General features: G+C 45.8%; 1 protein-coding gene and 1 long non-coding RNA gene across 9 annotated transcripts in view; one reads left to right on the forward strand and one right to left on the reverse strand.

Moving 5' to 3' along the window:
- NFIA (nuclear factor I A) overlaps positions 1–12,391 on the reverse strand; it is a 598,742-nt gene that overhangs the window by 412,490 nt on the left and 173,861 nt on the right. The window lies entirely within an intron of this gene.
- LOC106507659 (uncharacterized) lies at positions 3,894–9,882 on the forward strand. Of its 3 annotated transcripts, XR_014808138.1 has the most exons (3): positions 3,894–4,015; positions 6,353–6,441; positions 6,537–9,112. It is a non-coding gene; the product is annotated as an uncharacterized LOC106507659 (long non-coding RNA). The 3 variants fall into 3 exon arrangements; XR_002345466.2 differs by lacking the exons at positions 6,353–6,441; positions 6,537–9,112 and adding an exon at positions 9,148–9,882; XR_014808137.1 differs by lacking the exon at positions 6,353–6,441.

A 12,391-nucleotide genomic window follows, 5' to 3' on the forward strand; every position in this document is an offset into this window, starting at 1 on the left:
TAGGCCAGCCTAGGTTACCTTATTTGCCAGAACACCAGGGCAGAATACCTTCTCCAGATCGGTGCAAACATATGACACATGACATTGTACCAAATAAATAGGCACATCCTACCTCACTGCTCTTCCTCTGAATCCAATGCCTTGTGTTAGGAGGACTAACTTTTGAAAATCTGTATTTGAACATCAGATTGCAATAAATCTTATGTCCTTATGTGGGCAGTGTAATATTTGAGTAAAGCCTAAACAGATAATATGGGTGATACTTGCTTCAAAATATGTTAAAAAATACAGTGATTCATGTTCAATTTAGTTTCTCAAAGTCAAAATTTGAGAATACACCTCGATTTTATATTACTGATAACTGAAAGACTCTGCAATGTCAATGTCAGGTGCTATTTAAAACACTATTTGAGAACTATGTCTAGATACTCATGTTGCAACAGAAGAAAGGGTGGGGGAAAAAACTGTAATTGCAATGTATACATGTAAGGATAACCTGACCCCCTTGCTGTACAGTGGGAAAATAAAAAAAAAATAAAAAAAAAAACCACTATTTGAATTTTCTAGGGAGGGGGGGTTAGCATGATCAAGAGAGGTTTTCTCAGTGGCTAATAACAGTGATACAGATACCTGTTAATTCCCAAGCTAAATGTTGATTGGAAAGTCTTATAAAACTCATCTTTCTAGTTCTTTTTGTTTTGTAGATTTAAATGTAAATAATAACTCCAAAACATAATTTTACCAGTGCCTGTGTTGTTTTGATGATGTTACTTGATCACGAGAGTTGTCTCAATTCAAAGTTGTCTCAAAAATTGCTTTATTTTTTCTAAAAAATGTATTATATAACATTACTATTTGTCTTAATGACTACGCTAGGTACAATAGTAATAGGCTTCCATGGACTTTAGATAAAATGATTGAATTAACTTTGAAGCCAAACAAACAAACAGAAATTTTCTGTTTTCACAACTGGGGATATGACAGTTTGACACAACAATCCTAAATTGAAAGTTGAAAAACACTTCAGTGGTAGAGCAATCCCACAATCCCAATATAAGAAAAGCTAAAGTTTTTCACTCCCAGACTTTGTTCCTTTGAAAATAAAAACATGACCAGTTAACTAAGAAAACACCATAATTAATGTTTATGGTGTTCACATATTTATTAATATCATCAAATGAAATGCCTGTTCGCTTTAGTTCTAAAGCAGCAACATATTAAGAATTTTACTAAACTCTTCCTATAATAAGAAAGCTCAGTTTGTGGGTTTTCCCCTTTAAAAAACGAAACACACAACTTTGATACCACAAACATTTTAAAAAGCTAAATCACCTGCCTGAATATGATCTCTATAATGGCAACTCATTGATATCACAAAAAAGTATTAATTCAGATCAACTATAGGGAAGCGTTTCCCAAGTTTACAGGCATGCCTTACGGCCAACAAAGACTTCTTCATTTGTTACTTTTCTTATGTCTGAGTGTAAATTAATAGATCTTGGTGTGTCACTTTTATAGTTATAAATCAGATTCATGCCCAAGTCTGCGGCCCTGGAATCTGGGTCTTTAAGAAAAAGGACAGTGGACATATTGGTGCCTGGAAAAGTGTGGGTTTCCTATGAGTTTGTAGGCCGCCTTGCTGTGGACCTAGATGTATAACTGATTTTCACTTGTCTCTACTCTAACGACCGAATTAAAATACTTGTCTATCTCCAAGTCATTATAACATGGAAAATGTACACTGTCTACACATCATGGGCTATGAAACAGCAGCCTGAACACATGACAGTCTCAGTATGTTTGAAATGTTGGAGCAAATGGGGTGGTTGGTTTTGAATTCATTTGCACTCATTTTTACCACTTGAGACACACTCATTAAAGAGCTGTATTTCAGCTATGTTATATGCTGCCCATTTAACTGAGCTGGCTTTTCACAGTACTGCTGCCTCTGGCTTTTTAATTTGCCTTGAACAGGAGTATTCTTCCATGTCATGAACAATTCAGGCAGGCTTTATCAGGTAAAGCCAAGTCATCAGCTCCTTCCACTCAGCTCCTGGGACCTCCAGGTTGGGACTGCAGATAAAGATGGGGACTGCAGATCCCTAAACCGGAGAGCTGAATCAAGCTCACTTTCTTCAGGGCAGCTGCTCAAGAGCAATCTGCTCGCACTTAAACCCTTTAAAGCTACAAACAAACTCTGGGAAAGTTACATCACCGTAAACAAAAACACAGTTGCTTAAATTATTATTATGCAACACTGTGTCATTACTCACACATCGATACTGCAATTATCTTCCCAATTTGGCAAATACCACCATAGCTTGGTAGGCAGCTTGGGGAGAAGTAAAAGTCTGGGATAAATATGTCAATGCCAGATTCACCAATGCGAAAGGTTTCCTACCCTCTTGAAAGACACTCAGGTTTTATCATGCAAACAAAGTGAGAATCCAAAGCTGTCTCCCAAGTCTTTGGAATACCACATTTTAAATGTCAATGATTAGTAAGATCCATATGCTCGGCTAGAGAGAAGAGCAATACAATCAGGCACACGTGAAAGTGAAATTCTGGATGTGCTTTTTAAAAACTCGCAGGCATCAATACACATTTGGTAACTAATTTGTTAATCAGCCTACCCCTTCCCCCGCCAGAGGTGTGTGCACCCACTGGGTTGTGTCTGCCCCAGGTCATCTCCAGTAAGGAGAATGCCCCCACCCCACGCCTGCTGCTGTTCACCGCTGCAACGCTGGGTGTTTAAAAAGACAAATCAAATGTCCCGGACCCATTTTTAGCAAAAGGATTTGGAAACCAGATGAAAAGGACCAGTTTGTAAAAAGAAGGGGAAAAACTGGTAACTACTTGTCCTAAGAAAAGAGCAAGACTGAGGGCAAATGACCGACACAAGTGCCTATGACCATTTTTCTCCTTGGGCTGTAGCAGAGCTGACAGTAGAAGGTTGGGGGTGAGGGGTGCGGGAGAGATACAGGGAAGAAAAAGGGTTTCAAGCACCGTCTCCCGGTTCGCAAAGGTCTGGCCTCCTCAGTGCTCAGGAAGAGGTGGTAGCCATTTTCTTTCTTTTCCTTTTTGTTTAACGTAAAAGGAAAATAAACCAGAAAAGGTATATCTCCCTGCACCAACAGCTCAGCTCCTCTCTCAAAAGGAAAAAAAAAAAAAAAAAAAAAAAGTATTTTAACAATCTCAGGTACAAAACCCAATCCACATGCTTCCAATGAGGCTTCTGGAGTCAACTGGATTCGATTTGGTGACCGCACTGAAGGAGACGTGATCTTGAAAAATCAATCCGTGCTCGCGCCCCCACTCCGCCTCCGCCGCCGCCGCCGCCGCAGTGGCCACAAAATTAGCGGCTCCGAGGACGTTTTTGCCGCAGTGCACGTCCGCAGTAACCGCCGAGCACTCCGGTGAATAATGCCAGTACAGTGCGCAGACGATCGGGCTGATTTATCACGTAAAATAATTCACTGCTTCAGTCTGGCTCTTGGTCCTGTCACTTTAAATCACAAACGCGCGTCTACACAGTTCTATAGGCGCCCACACATGCATGGTACACGTGTGTGCGTGTGTGTGTGTGCACGCTGCGCGCAGGGCCAAGTGGAATGATTCCAGATTGCTTCACGTATAGGAAAGGGAAAAAAAGAGCAAAAGAGCTCGTCACCCCAAACGCTAACCCCACCTTTTGCAGCGTGGACAAGTGGCTTGTAATGCAGCTTGGAGCAGAATAAAGTCTGAACAAAACTAGACTGTGAGACTAGCACGTCCCAGAGTGAAAGTGAGTGACGTTAACGCAGACTCGGTAAAGACTCGGATCACTTGCAGGCAAAACTAATCCACCCCCCCCCCTTTTTTTTAATAAAAGAAAGAAAAGAAAATCATTAATTAGGTTCAGATCTAAAATGCTGCTTTGAAAACGCACGCACATGTTGAAGACTCTGGGACTGTAATTTCTTGGGTAAACATCTGGTGAAGACATTCCAGGAACACATCTGAAAGGAAGAAAGGCGTAAGACAGCCCCTTCTTTATATATCTTGGGTCAAAAAAAGGGTTGTTTAAACTATTTTTTTTTTTTAAGTGTACTCTCAGTCTAAATACGTTTATGAACTCTAAGGGTGAATTTGGGTTGGGAGGGCTGAGCTGAGAGTGGAGTCCTGGGTCCCAGGCTCATCTGTAATCTTGGGCAGGTTTCATTCTATGGCTTTCTTTTCTCATCCATAAAATTGCAGAGGGTCAATGATTTTCTCTCTCTTTCTTTCAGTCTGTCTGTCTGTCTGTCTTTCACACACACACCATGACTCTATCTAGGAGGGAATGACGATGGGGCTTGGGGAAGAGATTTTAATGTAGAGAGAAAAAGAGGTCACATTCTTCAGGTGGCATCTGTTTAAACTGATGGTAATGAAAGTGATGAGTCCGGTATGCTGGAGTCCTTAACAATAAAGATTGTGTCTATATTAAATGCTGCTATTGTCCCAGCTCTGAAGTATATATAGCATATGATAATTACTCCTTGAGAATGATAATGTAATCTTGTAATTATATTGGGGGTGGGTAGAGACTATTTTCAAGGACCAGCCAAAAGGATTTTGGGATTGAAACGATTTTCAGTATTGTTTAAAATGTTTGTGAAATGCATTAAATTACTTAGATAATTCAGAGAATATGAGGTTTTTTAAGTGGGTAAGAGTTCTCCTGTGCCAGACTCACTGTTAAGATTGACCAAATTAATGGGATTCATTACTCCTTGTCTACTTTTTCAGAAAACATTTCCAAGCAGGGTTATAGTCAGAGACCACTGTTTGACACTTCTCTTAACTGTGCAGTAAATGGTCAGGAGTATGGGTGCCAGAACCAAACTACTAGCTGGTTTTGATATGCACTAGCTGAGTAACTATAGAAAAACTATTTAATTTAGTTCTGCCTCAGTTTCCCACATTTATATAAGGAAGATTACAATTGCAACTCATTCGCAGGGCTGTTGTCAGAACAAATGAGTTATCATATTAAAGTGCTTGGAGCAGAGCATGGCACATGTAACAAACAGCTCAATAAATGTTAGAGGTTATTATTACTCCAGTGAAAACACGGGGAGAGCAATGTCACATATAATAGAGGGATCTTTGAACTGCTCCTGGATTTCGACTAACGCCTCTGAGCACTTTATTTTATCTGGCTTTTATGATGTCGGCTTAAAGCAAGGAGCTCCAGCAGTCTTTATTATTATTAAGAATAGGCCAGAACATCCTCTACCAAAACTCCATTCCCATACATACATTCAATAGTTATGAAATTGGAGAATTCTCCACTTGATCGGATCAATGCACATGTGTAATACTGGCTCTATATGTTGAGTACATACTTTTTATGTGTGTGTTAACTATTCGGGTGGGAGGAAGCCAAGGTTTTCTTTGGAGAGAAATTTCCAAGGCATCAGTTAGTTCCTGCCTGTTCCTGTTGTGATACTTTCTTTCCTACACAATTTGTTACCTCAGGCCTAGTCTCTGTCATTGAATTATGGAGTCAAAATGATCACAAATCTCTGGCATGCTCCCTTTGTGTCATTATCAGTTTAAAGAGGAAAAGTGACATCCTGACTTTCTCTCCTCTCTTAACGACCCCCAGACTGCAGACTTGAACCAGGCTTTAGGCAGGGTCACAGGCACGGAATGCTCAAGGGAGCAATCCTGCTTGTGTTTGCAATTTGGGATTGAAGGCAAGCTGCAGTAAAGCTTTATAGAGGAAGTAGAGATTAGGTGTTTCCAGAACAAGGTGGGCGCTGGCAGGCTTAGGTCACTACTTGTTGGAAACTTAGGTCCCCCTTCTTTTCTCCTGTGGCACCTGAAGCCCCAGGTGCACTAACTATTCTACCAGGAGTCAGTGAAGAGACTGCTCCAAATAGGACTGGCAGACCTGGGGTGCCAGGGGTGACATCCAACCCTTAGTTGAGGGCGGGGTGGGGGACTTGCAGGCTCGGGGTTAAGTTCTCCATCAGCCAATGTCTTGCTGAAAGCGCAGGAAAAAAAGTTCAGCGTTCCAAGCACTAGCGTGAGCTCTCGACTCCACTTTGTCAATCTGATTAACACAATCTCCTAAACAAATAAGTCAATAGAAGAGGGTGCATAGCCTTTCACACCACCTGCTTGCCTTCTTCTTTTCCTCTTGTGGGGATTGCCACCCTCTCCATCACCCATCACAAGCGCACACCCCTTCTAAAAGAGGCGCTCGAAGATGCTGAAAGGAAACCCAAGGTACCTGTATACTTTTACAAATTTCTGGAGCCCAAGGTGGGAACGCTGGTGAGTTTCTTTCCTTCCCCCCTCCCTCCCCTCTCCGGCCCCGCAGCAACTTGGCACCCAGAAGCGGTGGGCGCTTGGCCTCGCAGAGCTTTCGGAGACGTCCGAGGAGTCCGCTAGAAGACTTCACCGATCATGGTGCGCAGTAGCCAGCGGACTTTCCCAGCTGCAGAGGTACTGGGGCAATTTGAGAGCATGTACATAAATTCGGCTCTACCCTCCGTCTACGACAGGTCCCGGATCCCCCACTCCAGGCCCTGAGAAGGCTTCGGGCGACGGCAGGTGGACGGATCCAGCAAGCGGGAGGCGCAAGAACTGCGCAACAAGGTCACGACCGCGAGGCTGCAGACCCGGGCTGCGGCGCGCGCGGGACCGGGCGCCGCCCTCTGGCCCCGGAGCTGACCCAGCCGCCGAGCCGGTCTTCGCCACTGGCCTGGCACGACCCGAGGGGAATGAAGGGGCGACCCCGCAGAAACAACCCTTGCTTTAAAGGTGGAAGCTGAAACCTGCGGGGCTCCCTGGCAAGCTGTCCTGGAAGATCAGCCGCACGGTACTACTGAACTTGAGAAGGGGCTCTCAGCTCTGCCCACCCCTCTTCCTGTGGCGACCTGCGGGAGACTTTTATCTGCTCCCCTCTGTGTCTTCGTGCCCCTGGGAACTTGGCCCAGTCGGCCTAGTTCTCCATATAAATTAGTGGTTCCATCAATTCAGCACCCTCTTCTCAGGCGGACTTCCAGGGTGTCTTGTAAGACATTACTAGACATTGAAAAAGCTCGATGCTTTTTTTTTTTCTTCTTCTTTCTGAGGGAGTTTTGTGTGAAAGTAAAATCTTCTAGGCGTTAAAAACCAAATCAAACCACAAAGCCAAAAAACAAAACATGCTGCCTTCACGTGAGTGGATTGTGAAGTCAATCCAAGCCTTCCTTGGGCCAGCCTTTGCTCAGATAGTCGGGTTCCTGAATCTTCCAGGAAAATAGAGCCCCTTCAGACACTTGGGGGGGGGGTAATAAGACTACAATATATTTCCATGCTTAAAACATTTCTTTGCAGAAGCAAGATTTCCTAAAAGTGGTCTGCCAGTGATGCATGGAAAAGCAAACCAGCTTACAGAGAGGGGCCTCTGAAGAGGAAGGGGGAGAGGCAGGACCCAGCCCCAATTACAAACCGCAGTTTCCAACTGTTGAACCACAGCACTGCTACAGTGGGACTGGTGGGATGTCCTGACTGACCCTGGAGCTGACAGGTTGCAGACCTCTGGGGCTCTTTTTCACGGTTTGCTGGAAGTGCTGGACTTCTCAGGGTAGCCCTTCCCAACCGCAGAGTTAAGCCCCCCTTTTGTGTTTTGTGGGCATATGTTTGGACCCTGCATCAAGCCTTGCTCCTCACACACTTCAGGTGGATAAGCTGTTGTTCTTCAGCTGACCATGCGTGCACCCAGGGTGGGAATGTGGGTGCCATCACAGACGAAGGTGTGTGTTTGTGCCAGTTTGTTGTCTGACACCCCACCCCTCGTCCCTGCCAGCCCCACCGCTAAGAAATGGACTTTAACACAGCGCTCCAGAAACTCTCCTAGGAGTTTCTTCCTGGGAGAAGACACCACTGAAATTCTTTTGCAACCAAGGTTTATGTGTTTTGTCTAAAGAACTCAAGAGAAGAGTTGCAAAGATTGCGAGCTGTGCAATGTCTCAGGTCAAGAGAACTTACTCAGGTCCTAGACACTCAAAACTCTGAAGGGGAAATCACCAAGAGTATTTTGCTCAGAAAGTACAGCTTTCCAGCTTCATGAGAATAAGGACTGCTTTCTGTACACCTCAAATCATTCAAACAACACAACAAGTCTCAACTGCCCCCTTTCACAAACAAAACACACACCCTCAAGTATTTCTGGTCCTCTTGTGGTTACCAAACTATTTTGTAGCACATTAATGGTGATCCCCACTTTTGCAAAGTTTCTTGCTCTTTACCCTGATAAGTTGCACTTGTTCTGGGTAGAACACAACCTTGCCTTTGAGCCCTTGACCATGCTTTCAACCATTTTAAAGGTTACATTTTAGTCTTAAGGGATAAAAATGTTCCTTTCATCCTGTACACAGAGTGCCAGGGCCCAAAGTGGGCAAGTCTGTAGGAAACCCAATCTCTTGGCTTTGCTAAGATCAGATGGACAGTTTCAACATGCCAGTTCTTGTCTGCTAAAACGCCAGGGCAAGGTACTCAGGCCACTGCGGACAGACGGATCATCTGTTTCTCTGACTCTAGCGCTGGGCAGGCTGAGCACATCTGCCAATTTTAAGGAAGAGAAATCGGCTCAGGCCAGAAAGAGCAGGAGAACCCCTTTTTCCATTAGGGCAACTTCATTAAGCAAGAGCTAGATCTTCACAAAAGGGGACACATTTTGCTTAAGCCTGTTCTTTCTTGGGAAGCATGGAGAGACCAGGCCCACCAATATCCTCAGTAAAAACTACCAGAAATGTGCAGTGCTCTAGGATGTCGGCTTGGGAGTCATTGAAGGCCAGACTGTTACAGTTAATCTCGCCTCTTTTAGTTTCCATTGCTCTCTTTCTCCTTTGGTCTCTTTCCTTCTTGGTGTTCCCTACCTCCTGTAGTTATGAGTTAATAAAAACATGTCCCTATTTTTAAAAAGATCCATAAAGTTGATGCTAAATTTGAGAGTTAATGTTGCAACTAAACTCTCCTGGAGCCACATCTTTTCTGTCTGTAATGCCAGCAACCATTTGTCCTTAAAAACTTACTATAATGATTCTTTCAAGGCCTTTGAGAAAATGTAATAAACAACTAATTGGAAAAAAAAGTAAAACCCAACTCTCACTTATTTTACTTTCTCAGATCAAGGAAACGGACTTCAAGCAAAATAATCAACTTTATGTAGTTTATTTTTAAACTCCTCTATTTTCAGTAGCTCATTTTCTTCCTTAACTGAGTCACACCGCTTTGTTCGAGTTCACATCTACCTCTCCCCACGTGTCCCCACTAACCGACTCAGTGATTCGCACCCAGCGAGACCGAAGGAGTGGAAACCGTCCTGAAAGGAGCCCTGCCGGCATTTGGTCCCAGGGTAAAGCGCTCCATTTCAGAAGTTCTGAGAAAAGTGTCTTCTTCCGAAACTACCAGTGGAGCAAATCATTTACCTAATTCATTCAAGAGCCTCCATAGGAAGGACTTTGGAGCCTGATGATCCTCATAATTCGGTACTAATGAAAACCCCTTTGGTCCTTCGCTTTCGGCCCCGCGAGAGACGGCATCCGCTCCCAGGACGAAGAAGAGCGGGCCTGGCTCGCGGCGGCCCCTCCCCATCTAACCCCAGATGGCACAACCCGAGAGCACAGCGACGACGGCGGCGACTCCAGACGCCGCCCGTGCCACCGTCCTATCCGCCACTGTGCCACTCTCGCCCCCTCTCCTCCAGCGCGGGCCCCTCCCGCTTTCCCTTCCTTCTCACCCTCCCCAGGGCTTTTTATGGGGGTAAGAGGTAAATTGGGAATATTTCCTCTGTCGCGAAACATTCTCCTTCCTCAGCCATCTCCCACTCGGGCGGATTGGAATTAAAATCCGGTAATTCAACTTTGCTGCGAAAACTCGGGTTCCTGGGGAGGGGCCGGAGGGAAGGAAGACCCCGCGGTGAATGCGCAGCCCTAGGAGGCTCCCATCCCGCCTCGCTGCCGCCCGGCGGGGAGGATGAAAGCCGAAGGCCGGGGAGGGGCTGCGCGCTCCCCCGAGGGGGCTAGGGTTTGGGGCGGAGGAGGCCGAGGCTAGGTGGCGAGTGCGGGGCCGGGGCTTCAGGGCTCGCGGGTACCCGGACCCTCTTCCCAGGCTGCGCGCTCCCGGCCCTGCAGGTGCACCCCCTCCGCCCCCTTGCAAGCCCCTCCAAGAAAACCGCCTTCCGGCCCAAGTTCGGTCCTTGGAGGCTTTGAACGTGGCCTTTCAGAAGTTTTTAAAGCTGCTCCGCCCCGCGCAGCATTCAAGGGTCACACTCCCCTCCATCCCTCCACCCGCGCTACAGCTGCAGCACCAGGGGGTGCAGGGAAGGAGTGGGGCGGGGTGTGGGGGGAGGCCGTCGGCAGGCCGAGGCTCAGGGGTCCAAGCACCGCCCAGAAGCGCCAAGCTCGGCCTAGAGCGCTTGGAGATCCGCTCCCGAGCCCAACCTCTGAGGAAGCACAGGCAGACAGCTCCTGCACCGCGCCAGCCACGGGGGGGGGTGGGGGTGGGGGTGGGGGAGAGGGGAGGGGAGGGGCAGTGGGGAGAGGAAGAGAGACCGGGCGGGGGAAGGGCACAACCACATTACCAGGGTTCCTGTGCTGAGCTGCAGCCAAGGGACTATTTAAACTGGCCTTGAGGGGAGGCAGCTGGTGACCCGCGTCCTCGCCCTCCAAGTTCCCCGCGAATCAGGGCGCCACCTACAGGCAAGTTTCGGATAGCAGGAGGGAGAAAGGGAGACAGCCCGTCAAGGAAAGCCACCCAGGGGAAGCAGGACCCTGTTTTCTCCAGGGCCATCTCTCGGCTCCTGAGTCTGAGTTCTGAGCTCCAGAGTTACGGATCTACTGGCAGCAGCAAGAGTTCTGAGGGCACTGAGAATGAGCTTTTAGGGAATGAGGAATTGAGGTAGTAAATACAGGAGTTGGAGGATTCATGGACCAAAGAAGTCCCTCTTCTAGGCTGGTCTTAGAAAATGCAGCTTGTTTCGCTGAGAAGAGTGGCTGTGTGGCCGTGGACAAGTTGCTTGATCTTTCCAATCCTTGGTTTCTTCATCCCTTAAAAGAGGTATAGTGGTGCCTGCCTGACAGGGTCTTTTCTAGAATTAAACGAGATAATGTAGATGAGAAACTGCAGGTGCCTTCTAGAGGGAGATTTCATCGATTTCTAATATGGAAAAACTGTCTTTTAACCTAGGAAATCTAACTTATAAGACTTTGTCTAGCTTCTTTCTGTTTGTTGAAGATTAGGGCCTTTGAAGAGGATAGAGAGAGTCAAAGAGGTGTGAGTGTCTGATTAGGATAGAAGGACCAGTTAGTGGAAGTTTTGACAACTGCTCTCTAGCTAACCCCCTTCTTATAGACATATAATAACATATTATATTTATGCATCACTTAGTATTGCTATTTACTATTACCTCATTTAATTTTATCACTTATATGGCATATGTTTTTCCCATATTGAAGATGTGAAAACAAAGACGTGGGGATACAAGCCATAGCTGGTACCTTTTTTTTTTTTTCTTTAAAGAAAATTTCCAACTTAGCAGCTCTAGATCTGTATTTCAGAATCTACCTTTGACATCAATTTATTAAGCACCTACTATGTGCTTGGTTATATATATTAGGAATTTCACATGTGATTCTCAGGTCTCATGTGATTCTCATATCATGTCTGTGAAGCAGGACTTCAAGATCTCCCTTCACAGAAGAGGAGAGCTCGGTTCAGGGAGACCCAGGGCATCATTTAATGTCCTACAGAGAAGTGGTGGAGCCAGGTCATGAGGAGCCCTGATCTTCCGACTATACATCCACGAACCTTCTACTGCACCAAAACTGAGCATATTCCCAACTAGCTTTGGGGCACACATACAAGTTTGGGAAAGGTCACCTGGAGAAGTGGACACCTTGATGGTTTCTCCATGTTGAAGGTGTAGTAAATGACGGCGTCTAGAACCTTTAGTAATGGTAGAGTATTACAGTGTTTCCTAATGAAATATTGACCATGGGAGAAGTGGGCAGGGGTGCAATGGAGAAGCCAAGGAATGAGTTGATCTGTATACTTTTATAAATATGAATAACATTTATTTAATGATGGAACCCACCAAATCTCATTACAACAAATACTCTTGTAGAATTCCCATTATGGCACAGCAGAAATGAATCCAACTAGGAACCATGAGGTTGTGGGTTCGATCCCTGGCCTTGCTCAGTGGTTTAAGGATCCAGCATTGCTGTGAGCTGTGGTGTAGGTCAAAGACACAAGACCGGCTCAGAACTGATATTGCTGTGGCTGTGGCATATAGGCCAGCAGCTGTAGCTCAGACTGGACCCCTAGTCTGGGAATCTCCATATGCCGCAAGTGCGGCCCTAAAAAGCGT

This window comes from Sus scrofa, chromosome 6, assembly GCF_054392235.1.
Source record: "Sus scrofa isolate SSC_HxYL_T2T_F1_AM1 chromosome 6, Sscrofa_HxYL_maternal_Yorkshire_Landrace_v2.0, whole genome shotgun sequence".
In the NCBI taxonomy this organism is placed as follows: Eukaryota; Metazoa; Chordata; class Mammalia; order Artiodactyla; family Suidae; genus Sus; species Sus scrofa.